The sequence below is a fragment of the Phocoena phocoena genome, chromosome 15, assembly GCF_963924675.1.
Source record: "Phocoena phocoena chromosome 15, mPhoPho1.1, whole genome shotgun sequence".
Lineage (NCBI taxonomy): Eukaryota > Metazoa > Chordata > Mammalia > Artiodactyla > Phocoenidae > Phocoena > Phocoena phocoena.
In genome coordinates, this window is record NC_089233.1 from 56,166,849 (window position 1) to 56,180,032 (window position 13,184).

A 13,184-nucleotide genomic window follows, 5' to 3' on the forward strand; every position below is an offset into this window, starting at 1 on the left:
TGCAAAGGCACTGAGGCAAGAAGCACTTGGTATATCTGAGGAACGCTGAGTAGGTGGTGCTGCTGGACAGAGGGTAGGGCAGGGTCAACAGACTGTGTAGGCCTCATTGGCCCTGGTAAAGATTTTGGCTTCTCTTGAGTTAGATGAAAAGCTGTTGGTGGCCTTTGAGCAGAGGTGTGGCGTGCTCTGCCTAGTTTTAAAGGATCATTCTGGCTGCTGAGTGGGAAGCCAACTGAAGGAGGGGAGCAGAAGAGCATTCAGGAGGTGACTGCCATAGAGCAGGTGAGCTGACAGGGCTCCAGCCAGGGTGCCAGTGGTGTGGGGGTGGTGACCAGTGGTCAGGCACTGGAGGAGAGCTGACCTGGATGCTGATGGACTAGACGAGGGTAGGGGCAAGAGAGAGAAGACAAGGATGGTTTCAGGTTTCCCCCAAGCATCTTGGAGAGGAACTGGCCAAGTACTGACATGGAGCAAGGCGGAGGGAGTCGTCATGAGTTTGGTGTTGGCCGTGGGAGACACTGGATAGAAAGCTGGTAAGGGAAGCAGTGTGGGCTGGAGCTATTCACTGGAGGTTAGCAGTGTGGAGATGGTATTTAAAGCCAAGGAATTAGATGGCATCTCCTGGGGGTAGATGCCCCTAAGAGAGAAAGGGGGTCTGAGGGCCCTGCACTGAGGAGATGCAGTGTTTGGAGGTGTGGAGGCTGAGGAGGGCCAGCAAGAGGGACAGGTAAGGAGTGGTGGCTGAGGTGGGAGAGAGACCTCAAGAGAGGTCATTGTTTGAGCAGGAGAATGGCATCCTTCTTGCGTGCATTTGCAGTCAGTGAGGAAAGCACTGTGAAAGCCAGGTGGATGAGGAGTAAGGATGGATTGCTTGATTTAGCCAGGTGAGCACCAGAGAGGACAGTGAGGGCTTGTAGTGATGTGCCATGGTCTCTAGGTAGGGTGAAGAGGGAATTAAGGTTGATGCGGGGGCTCTGGGGCTCAAGATGTTGAAAAGGCATTTGGGTAAAGGGTTTAGCAGTCCTGCTGAGGTCAAGAAACTGGGAATTGGGGTCCTTGGGGGCATCTAAGAGGAAAGATAGGTGGATGAGGAAAAGGCAGCTTTGAGAGGTGCTGAAGAGGTAGATGTGACCAGATTTGGTGCTGGGTTGGATGTGGGTACAACAGGAAGTCAGGAATGACCTGAAGGGGTTGGGGTAGGGCACCTGGGTGTATGGTGGCACCCGTCCATGAAAAAAGAGACACAGAACACAGGGTACTTTTTTTGTTTGTTTTTTAGTTGGTTTGGGGAAGTAATGAACTGATAGAGCAGAATCTTTAATTCTGTATCCTTCCATCATGCTTTGTATTCATTTACAGTCAGGAAAGTCTTCCTTCTTTTGCTGAGAATGACCATCTGAAATCAGATCTGAACATGATTTATATTGTCATCTTCTAGCACAGAAAACAGCTTTCTGATTCACAGTTAGGAAGAGGATTGTAAAGAGATCTCTCTCTCTCTCTCACACACACACACACACACACACACACAGGCATTATAACATTTGGGTTTGCTGGGCAGTCCTGGTTTATGCCTGTTGTCCATACTTCTTGTTTCAGTTCCCCTGTTTGGCTGGTTTGGCTGATATATGGTCAGCTTAATTACAAACAAATGTAAGCATATAAATAGCTGAAAATATTTTTGGCTCTTGAGAAACTTTTCAAAAAGTCATATGTTTTATTAGACTTACATAAAAAAGCCCTTCTCTGATTATAAAAGTAATCCATGCTCACATTAGGAAGTTTAGAAAATACAGTAAAGTATTTAGAAGATAAAGGTTATTTTTGCATTGGATGGTTATGGAATTGATCAGAAAACAATTGGTTCCCCTCCCTCCCCCATTTTGTATTACTACAGGTGGGTTTTCTTCTTCCTGTAAATTTACACTTGTGCCAGATTGGAAGGAAGTCAGAGAAAGAGGCCTGGTCCAGGCATAAGAAAGTATATGAAGAACAAATAACCCAGGAGAGAGAGGTTTGGGTGGCACCAAGGTGGGGGACGGGTGGCCAACAGCTTTATAAACAAGAGGTGAGATGTCCTCCCGGAAGAGATCTAAGACCCCAGGGCAGTGGCTGGATGGGTGTGCTATAGGGGGTGGTGAGCAGCTCAGAGCTGTGCCCACGTAAGGATGAAGCCAGGGAGACAGATGGTCCTCTCCTTCCTTTACTTTTTCCTGTCATGTCCCTCTACTTCCTCTCCTTTCCTTCCCTCTCCTTTCTTCCTTTTCTTTCCCTTCACTTCTCTTGTCTTCTTGTAAGAGAAGTGACTTTGGCAGACATGGGGAGGGGTGGGTGAAGAAACCATATAATGGTGTTAGTTCAGAAACATGCAGGACAGGGAGAGACCAAAGAAAGAGGCAGACACTCCAGATTGGTAGGTGGCAGGTTTAACAAGCAAGGGACTTACATGCAAGGCTTTTCTTGGGTGGCCTCAAGAGGAGTAGATCTCAACACCTCCCCTCCAGAATCTTAAAGTTTATACAGAGGCCTCAACAGGGTTCAGTCATGTATCCCATCCAGATGGCCCCTGTTGGATGTGCTCTCTCAAAGCTGTGTCCTTGGAACAGCTGGCACTCTGGGAAGTGGGCAGAATGTACATTCCAAGGATGGGGGTGGGGAGACTCCAATTGCCCAGGTCCAGCTCTAGGGTCAGCTGGTGGTCACGTCCTCTTGATGACCTCATCTTTGATTCCCCTGGGCCCCTGACTCTGTAATGGCAGATTTGAACATGCTCATTCTCAGCAGTGAAAAAAAGGCACAAGATTTTTTTTCGGTGTAAATAGTCCTTTTAAAAAGAGTGAATAAGGAAGCCTGGAACATGTCCTTGTTCATATGACTTTAATACCAGGTGCTGTGGATTTCCTTCTTGTACATTTCCTAAATAGAGAGTTCAGAGTTGTTAGATCTTAAAATTGAAATTTTTAGTTGGATGATAATAATAGTTGTTTTAGAAAATGTTCTTTTTTTGTAATAATAATTAGAAATTGAGATTGTGTCGTTCTAAGAAGAGGATGAAGAGAGAATATATTTCCTGGAGCCTGCCCAGAGAATTGGTTTAATTCCCCTCTTTCTGTAAGATAAGAGTTTGAATCTACTGCATAATGGCCATGATTTAGGGAAGGGAATGTTGATAGGTCAAAATTTAACAGCCAAAATGAGCATGCTTTTCTATTTAAAAATGTATGTGTGGGAAAATTTTTTTATTTTAGAAAGGGGATATGCCAATATATGCTTTAAAATAAAAATACTGAAAAGATAGGATGCAAATAAAGGTTTTATGTATGTTAAGAGATTCTTTTCCTTACCTCTTCCTTCCTTCTAGAGTTTTTGATATTTTAAAAATTAATTTTTCTGCTCTGGTTTTGAGTTTCAGATAGTTTCTTATATTGCAGCTTTTCATTTGAATGGAGTTTTGGTAGTTTTAAATGAAATCAGAGATGTTAGTAATACAAAATGCCCATCTATTAATTGGGACACATACAGTTTGGCATGAACTATCTTAAAATAAGAGTTGCTCTAGTCACCTCCTAGAGCAGGTTTACAAAGTTGATTGGCATTTTGGCTGATTATCTCTTACTTGTGTTGTGTGAGGCCAGATCCATAGAATTTGGGCCTTGAAAGGACATCTTGTCCCATCTGCTCTTATTCAATGCTTGCTTTGTGCTCCAAGCTATACCAGACGTGAGGAGAATGCAACAGACATAGTAGCCTAAGCTTCCTGTCTTCCCTATCCTATAAGGCCACCATCAGCACCATCCCTGCTGCCACTGCTTTCTTTGGGTCCTCATTATTTCTTGCCAGGATCACCAGGACAGCCTCCCTGCCTCCTAGTCTGTTTCCTTTCCCACCTGTCATTGTCATTCCTGCCTGTCTTTTGCATTTCCTAGACTAGTTAAGAGTTCTTTTTCTTCTAGGTGTTTACACCTGCTGAACACCCCCAGCTTTGAATTCTCGATTCCTTCATTACCTGTATTCACCCAAGCTAGGTAGGCAGTCTCCTGAGCTTTAATGATTAGAGGTAAGATATTTCAGATTGATTTCTTTACCACAATCTAAGCCCAAAATTCTGTTGGAGAAAAAGTTTATTTCCTGTTAGGATTTAATAAAGTAGTTGAGGAGGAAAATAGGCTGTGGGAAGTTGCATGGTAGTAATTACCTGGTCATTCCCCCTCCCCCTTTTACATTTTACATGTTTTAAAGTATCTGTATTTCTCACCAGGCTTGTTGTCACAATGAAATGGAAGTAGTAAGAAAACCAACGTGTTCTTTCACTGTACCTTTTTTCTAGCTTGTATATGTTTATTTTCTGTCAGTTTTGTTATTTGTATAAATTAACTCATTTAGAAAAGAAATATGTTCACTGCAGAAAATTTCAAAAACATAAAACAGTGTAATGAGGAAGAAACCAAATCAGTTAAAGTCCCATCAGCCCGAAAAACAACATGCTAATATTTTGGTGTTTTTCTTTCCAGAGACTTGAAACAAATATTTAGGTATTCTGTAAAATTCTCTCTCCCTCCCTCTCTCTCTCTCTCTCTCTCTCTCTCTCTCTCTCACACACACACACACACACACACACACACACACAAACACACACAGATACAGTCTGCTTTATAAAGCCCTTTAACTTCATATTATATCCTGGCTTATCAGTGTCATTGAAATTCATAATTTGTGGTGACATGATAGCAAATCGTGGACCTTACTTATAACTTCATTGGGACCTTGGGTTGTTTCTAATTCTTTGCTATTATAAATGACAGACTAGTGTATGTTAACCTTATTGTAGCAGTTTATACTTTTAGCAGCTATGTGAGAGAACCCCACCCACCCCCCTACCCCACCACTGTGCACACAGGCCAATGCTAGATGTTAGATTTAAAAATCAACAAGTCGATAAGTGAAATCTAGTTGTTTTAGTTTTGAATTTTAATGAGGTGGAAAACTTTTCCCCCATGTTCCTGGCCATTCATATTTTTTGTGAATGTCTCTCTTCTTCACCTCTCCCCTTTTATCTCTGTTGAGCTATAGTGATGATCCGAAATAGCTCAGCTGTCAGAGTGGCACACAGGGCTATTAGAAGTTACAGTTGCAGAGAAAATGCCTGGATCACATAGCAGTTGGAGGGAGAAACTGTAGCACTGCTGGCCAGAGCTGTGCCTGCCGTCAACCAATAGCCCCAGGGTAGGAGGGGGAGATCACATTTGGTTCCTTCTGTGGAGGAGCAGCTTGGTGTGTGGAAAGATGTGGCTTTGGGGCCTTAACTGTAAGTCTCAGTTTACCCCTTGATACCCGTGAGAAACCGTGCGTTCACTCATCCTTGAAGCCACAGCCACCTGGGATGTTTGAAAAGTAAATGAGATTACACATAGCAGCATCAGATCATATACACAGTATGCAGTGAATACATGTTTGTTCCACTCCTCTTCTCCACTTCTGCTGTGCCTCTTAAACCACAGAACCCAGGCAGATGGGAGGATCAGAAGGGGGACTCAAGCCATTGACTCTTTTACAAATGTTAACTGGCTTTGGGAAACAATCCTTCTCTGATAGGCTTCTTCAAAGGCCTGCACAGGTATGTGGACCAAGGGAGGGTGGGCACCTGTAGAGTGATTATCTAGATTTTATTTAAAGCCTCAGCCAGAATCCTGAAGGAAAGAGCTTGAGGTCTGGAGTAAGGTCTGCATTGCAAAAGTGACTCAGACCCTGAGGGAATTACTTAAATTCTCTAGGTATCAGTTTTCTAAAATGGGAATGCAGATAGCATCTCAGAGTTGTCTCAGAGTTGTCACAGGGATAAAATGAGAAAATATATGTAAACTTATTAACATGGTACCTGACATTTGTGACATGTGCAATAAATAAGAGAATAAGGAGAAACTAGTGGTTAGTTTAGCTAAAATGTCAAAATACTTTGACAGAGTTTTTCGACCAAAACATTGGAAGTCGCACTAAGATGGGGGAGAATCTTCTTTGCTCCATTCCATCTCCTTTTGAAGGCTCGTCCTTGTGGCCATATTCATAGAAACCAAGAAAGAAAGAAGTCCAGATGGAAGGAGTCCTGCTCTCATGTTGGAACCGGTGGTGAGGGTCAGGAAAAGTTTCCACATTAATACATGGTTGGGAAGCAGGGTGTGTAATTCTGTCATCGTGTGTGTATGCGCAAATGGGCTGGTACTTTCGCAGACCGTCTGTAACCAGCTTTACTGTGTTTATTAACAAGGTGCCCTGGACCTCTTTCCCAAAATGTTCAAATGGATTTGCCTCGTCCTCATTAGCAACAACATGGTATTTATCTTAGAAGATGTACCATAATTTTAATTGGTCCTGAAAGGAAGTTCTAGTTTTAAATTAGTATTTATTTTTTAAACATTAGGTAATATATTTATATAATTCAAAATTTAAGAGTTCAAAGGGTATTGAGTGAAAAGCCCCTTGCTTGGTCTTGCATGCACCAATTCTCCCTACACACTACCTTTCAAGAAATAGTTTGTGAATATGTAAGCAGATCCCCTTTTACACACGTGTGTGCATCTAAATATCTATGTCTATAGCTCTGCTCTTGCTTTAGCCACTTATATATGATGGATGATGTTCTGTATGTACCTACGTCAGAATATAAAGCACATCCTCATTCTTTTGGTAACTCCAGAGCATTCTGTGGTATGGATGTATCGTAATTTATTTAACTATTTCTAGATAGACAATCTAGATTGTTTCTAATATTTTGTTATTACAATTTGCACTTCAGTGAATAACCATGCACATGACAGTTCACTCAGATGTAATAGAAGGATAAATTTCTAAGAGTGGGATTGTTGAGGCAGAGGGTGTGTGCCTTGGTAATTTGAGGGGTACAACTAAGTGACCTCTGTTGAGGTCATTTCATCTCCATTTGCAGGGTGAGTGCCTGTTTTCCTGCAGGCTTGCCAGTGGAACGTGGGTCATACTGGGCCTTTGGCCAGTTTAATAGATGAAAAGTTAAGTTTTAATTTGCATCTCATGAGTGAGGTTGAACATCTTTTCAAATATTCAGGAGCCATTTATATTTCCTTATTTTCCTGTTGGAATGTTCACCTTTTTCTTGCTGGTTTGTAGCCCTTACATATTTGCATGTCAGAGAATTTAGCTTTGTTATCTATAAAGTGTTAGCGCCTGGAAAGAATGGAAGACAATAGCCCCCTTTTGGGTGGTGTGCTGTAACCTGCTGGGTGCCCTTGGGATTTTTACTGGAGTCAGTTTGAGGATGGGGTGGGGGTGGGGGTGGGTCCAAGGTACATACCTAGTTAAGCTCTTGCAAACATTGCCTTGAAGGGAAGATATCTGGTGAAGTGCCCAGCCCAGTGCTCGGCATGAATCTGTGCCCAGCAACATTAGCTTTCACCGTCACTGTGGCTGTGAGATGTGTGTGGGAGCAGGAGGAGCACAGACAATGTTCGCAGTACGAGCCAGTGATGGCACATCAACCCATCCAGCCCTTTGGGGTAGGGGCTGGCTTTAGAGAGAGGTGAGGTACCTTCTGCTCCTCTTGAAGGACAAGTCATGCTGGGGGGGCAGGTGGGAGACACCTGGAACCCTGAGGGATTCTCTGGCTGCTGTGGCCCCAGGAGCTTTCTGGAGAAGGCTGAAGAAATTCAGAGCTGCCCTGAGACCTGGGCTGGGCTGGGCTGGGGCAGTGCAAGGGAAGGAGGCTGTGCTTTGTAGGGTTGGCTGGGCTTTTGGCTGCAGTATTGGTTGCTTCTGATTGTTTTGCTTGCACATAGCCACTGGGTGTGTCAAAGGGAGCTGCTGTATTTGAAGAAGCAGTGGAAATAAGATTAGGGGCTTTGCTGCCTCTGCCAACTTCAGGGTCAGTAGCATTAAATTCGATCTACCAGCTAGATCTTTTAGGGTGTCATAACCTAAGATTGACAAGCTCTGGAGGTTTAGCATATGTTGTATTATACTCACTTTGATTTATTTTTCATGGCAGTTAATCTTGAAGTTTCAAATAATTTGAAGGTAGGTGGGAGATTTTTATGTTCATTAAAAGGAGGCATGGGTTAAAGGCTGTGAAACAGTAGTCTTGATATCATCTTTATTTAAAACACGTTTTAATTGTAGTATAGATACACATATCAGAGGAAATAATGGTGTGTGTACGGGGGTAAGAATAAGGTGTGTTACCTCCATACCACATTGCTTGCGGGATCTTAGTTTCCCAACCAGGGATTGAACCCAAGGCCCAGGCAGTGAGACCGTCAAGTCTTAACCACTGCACCGCTAGGGAATTCCCACCTTTTTATTAAAAGAATAGAAAGCACTTAATTTGGGGACCTTTATTACTACTCTGAAAATGATTGTTTTAGTAGAAAATGGCTCACTTGACTACCAGACACATGACAGTCAGTGGTGGGTACATTTTACCAGATCTGCAATAGGTAATAAATTGAGCTCTGAACATTCTGATCAGAGGTGCTGGGTTTCCCTGGTACCTGCATCCTTTACCTGCTGTATGAGTAACACAGGCTCATCCAGCTGTCAGCTTAAATTGGCATTGCTGTCATAATGATGCTCAGTGTGGGACTCCTGGGCTATCACTCCTGTCACTCCTGCTTCCTATACAATTTGACCGTCTCAGGATTACTGTTCAGAAACAAATACTTTAACGTTATTGTCTTAGTGGAAATAAAACACATAAGCAAGAAAGACATATTTACTGAGCACTAGACACATACCCCCACCAAAGGCAGCATAGCCTTTTTTTGTTGGAGACAAAACCAACTGGAAAAATTTAGGCAGAGAGAACCTGCTTTCCTAAACTGATTGAGTGATTGTATAATATTAGCTTAGGCGAAAAAAATTTAAAGCCACAAGTTTGATTTCAAATAGTTCTGGGGGGAGAAAGGACATGGTTCCCGAAAAATGTTAAAATAATCTGCTGATATATATATATTTTAAAGAAAAACATGATCAGTTCCCTGAGATGAAAGATTTCCCTCTGTTATCTGTGATGCTATTAATAACACAAAAGAAAATCCATTTTTATTAAGTTTAAAAAGCTTTCTAAGACATGTTTTATTTCCCAGTTGAAATAATATTTAGAGGTTCAAAAATATGGAGCTTTCATAGTATCAGCAACATTTTAATCTTTTTCTCTTAAAAAAAACAAAACAAAACTCTATGCCTTTCCTGAAGAACTGATCTGATTTTTTTTAATTAAATTTCATGTTTTTAAGAAAATGGACCATTAGAGTGGCTAATTTAATATGCCAAAGGGAAAATATTAGTGAAACAACTAGTGTTTTACTTTCAGTGATGTCTAGTCACTCCCTGCACATAGACACAGGAGACATAGCAGGTCAGTGGTCCCTTTCTTCTATAGCCTTGGCTTCCCCCTGGTGCTGAATTCCCCTTTCCCTTGAGTGAAAACCTGTTTCATCTCCCATTTGCTCCAGAATCTCCTACCTTCTAGGTTTGTTCCCATTCTCAGTTGGAGCGCTGATGGAGCAGGGGCCTGGGAAGAAGGGGCGTCTTCCTCTCTTAGGGATGAGAATGGCTTGGAGAGAGGCAGTGGCTCAGCTCTGGAGCATGAGACTTCCAGGATGGAAGGTGGGCTTCTGAGGTCCCCAGGGATCACTTTACCTATGGAAATATGTTAGAAATCGTAGGTCAATAATATTTACAGTTGAATAAACTTTGCACACTGGCCTGGGAACGTAAGCTTCTTTACGGGATGATTTCTGTGGATCAGACATATTTTGAATTGACTTACAAACTTCTGTTGTACCAGTTTGTCACTCTGTCTCCCTACACAAATCTCTTTGGGACCAGCACCTCCATCCACCGGCCACCTGGGTGAGTGAACTGGACAGCAGCCCAGATGCTTTACCCCTCTGCCCGCAAAATCCAGTCCAGGCCTGGGATGTTGCCCATTGTACTGTGGTGGTGTCTCGCCCTGCAGAGCTGCGGTGCTGTGGTGCTACGGCTCCTGTCTGGGCAGTCCCCAGGCAGTATTAAGGCCATATTCTAGCTCTCTCTTGAACCAGACTACCTTTCCCAGAGCACTGTTAAAACCTTGGCTCAGGCCACTGTCCCTTCTTGTCTGGCAGTTGCCTCATAAAGGGTCTGCCTGCCTCTGTTCCCCGTCATCATCCCCTTTACTTCACCCCACCCTTCCACTCTCCTGCTGCAGTCAGCATGTCATCCAAAGCCAGATGTGGCACACTGGATCATGGCACACCTGTCCTGGGCACCACGTCGTGACTCCCTGCTGCATCCTTTGTTCAGTCACAATTCTGTAACCTGACACCCGTTCCTGGGGCGTGTCAGGACTGCATCCTCATTGCCTGGGCAGAGTAGATTCTCAAACAGTGTTTGTTGAATGAATATGTGAGCCGTTTCCTAGTCTGGGGACCATCTCATTTTATAGTACCTATTTATTTAATTGTGTGTGTGCGAGACTGCAGTAAGTCAGGGGAGGAGTGAGAGTTGCCTACTCCTGCCAGGTTCTACTCTTTGGTGACACATATACAGATTAAAAAAAAAAATATTGAGGTGAAATTCACACAACAAAATTAATAATTTAAAAGGGAACAATTCAGTGACATTTAACACAATCACAGTATTGTGCAACCATCACCTCTGCCTAGTTCCAAAACATTTTCATCACCCCAAAAGAAAACCCCATACCCATGAAGCAATTTTGCTCTCTGCGGCAACCATTGATGAATGTAGATGGTTAGTTTTAGCTGGGATAGGACTTTAAATCAGGCCTGGGTTTTTCGGATGACTAAGTAATTAAATGTTGTTTGAAGACGGTTCATCCTGAGTGTGTGTACCTCTTGGCTTCTAAGTGGGTTGAGTGCTGCTGTGATATGACTTGGAGCATGGTTGTAATAGTGAGTTAGAGTTTTATGTTGCGGACTTGAACTTGGCTAGGAGCATGTATCCTGCTGGCAGCTAGTTTTATAGGCAAACAAATGCCACAAACTTAGTCGGCTGTGTAAAAAGCTATAGCATGACTTAGAGAGAGTTTTAAAAGCAACTCTTTATTTGAAATAAAAATATTTTATCCTGTAAGAATTATGTACTAGTTAATTGAGATTTTTGGAATACTTTAAAACTAGCCTTAGACTTGGGTTATATAATCTATATGACCTTGAATAAGAAATTAAAATGTTCTCTGGCCTGATTTCCTCAAGTGCAAAAATAGGTGGATTGAAATCTCGCTGGACTGCCTTAGTTAGTCCAAGCCATGCTGCTTGAATCTTTAGTCTTTTTAATTTCTTCCCTGTTATAAAAATAAATTGTCCTCATTAGAGAAAATTATCAAAATATATGAGGGTGAAAATGGCCCCACTGCTTAAAGGCAATCACTGTTACTGTTTTGGTATACTGGTGTACGTCTTTTTTTTTTTTTTTTTTTTTTTTAATATCTATCTAACCTGCGCCAAGTCTTAGTTGTAGCACTCGGGATCTTAGTTTTGGCATGTGAACTCTTAGTTGTGACATGCATGCAGAATCTAGTTCCCTGACCAGGGATCGAACACAGACCCACTGCATTGGGAGCACGGAGTTTTACCCATTGGACCACCATGGAAGTCCCTGGTGTACATCTTTTTATTAGCCATTTAAAAAAGCAATATCAAGTAACACACGAATATACTGATTATAAAAGATCCAAATGCTAAAGAAGGGTTGGTAATGAAAAATGAAAGCTGCCCATCATTACTCCTTGCACCTAGGGCAACCTACATAGTAGTTTGTGACTTTTCTGGATCCTTAACCAAACATTTGGACAGATAGAGAGGATATTAAAATTTTATTTTATTTAGCATAATTGGGATAATTCTAGGCTTACTGTTTTGTGGCTTTTTTTAAAAAAACAGTATTTCTTGGACTTGTTTCCTTGTCAGTACATCAGTTTTATTCTTTTATTTTTTTGCGGTACACGGGCCTCTCACTGTTGTGGCCTCTCCCGTTGTGGAGCACAGGCTCCGGATGCGCAGGCTCAGCGGCCATGGCTCACGGGCCCAGCCGCTCCGCGGCATGTGGGATCTTCCCGGACCGGGGCACGAACCCGTGTCCCCTGCATCGGCAGGCGGACTCCCAACCACTGTGCCACCAGGGAAGTCCAGTTTTATTCTTTTAAAAAAACTTTTTTCATTAAATGAGTCAATCTACATAAAGTGCCCATTTTTTAAAAAATTTATTTATTTTTTTTGGCTGTGTTGGGTCTTCGTTGCTGCATGCAGGCTTTCTCTAGTTGAGGAGAGTGGGGGCTACTCTTCATTGTGGTGCCCGGGCTTCTCATTGCGGTGACTTCTCTCGTTGCAGAGCACGGGCTGTAGGCACACGGGCTTCAGTAGTTGTGGCTCACGGGCTTAGTTGCTCCGCAACATGTGAGGGATTGAACCCGTGTCCCCTACATTGGCAGGAGGATTCTTAACCACTGCGCCAACAGGGAAGCCCAGTTTTATTCTTTTAAATGGCTGAATATTGGGAATTCCCTGGTGGTCCAGTGGTTAGGAGTCGGCACTTTCACTGCCGTGGGTCCAGATTTGATCCCTGGTCAGGGAACCTGCAAGCCATGTGGCAGGGCCAAAAAATTAAAAACTTAAAAAAAAAAAAGACTGAATATTATTCTTGAAACGGATATATGATAATTTAACAACGTCTGTCTTTTTGATAAACATTTAAGGTTTTCTAAGTGTTCAGCATTGCAAATAATGCTGCAGTCATCGACCTTGAACATAGATATTGCATAGATATTTCTGGAGGATAAGTTTCCGTGAGTGTAATTGCTGGCTCCAAGAAAATGCCTTTTTCGAATCCCAGTGCTAAGTTCCCCACCACAAAGGTCATTCCACCAAGAACATAATCTCCCTACACCCTGGTCAACACCAGATTCGTCTTTTAAAATTTCCCCCTAATTTATGTTAAAAAATGAAATTATATTTTGTCACTTCTATAATTTTACGTAAGGCTGAACAGCTTTTTTTGTGTCTCATTGGATATTTTAATTTTTTTTTTCCCTGTGGATCATAGACTCCTATCCTTTGGGTTATTTGTATTACGGATTTGCAGGTGTTCTTTTTGAATTACTAATACCAATCATTGTTACGTGTTGCACCGTGTTTTCTCTTACACCATCACTCATCTTT

The 13,184-nt window shown here is 42.5% G+C and overlaps 1 protein-coding gene across 1 annotated transcript in view; it reads left to right on the forward strand.

The window, feature by feature from the left end:
• Positions 1-13,184, forward strand: part of SLC23A2 (solute carrier family 23 member 2) — a 93,492-nt gene that overhangs the window by 22,777 nt on the left and 57,531 nt on the right. The window lies entirely within an intron of this gene.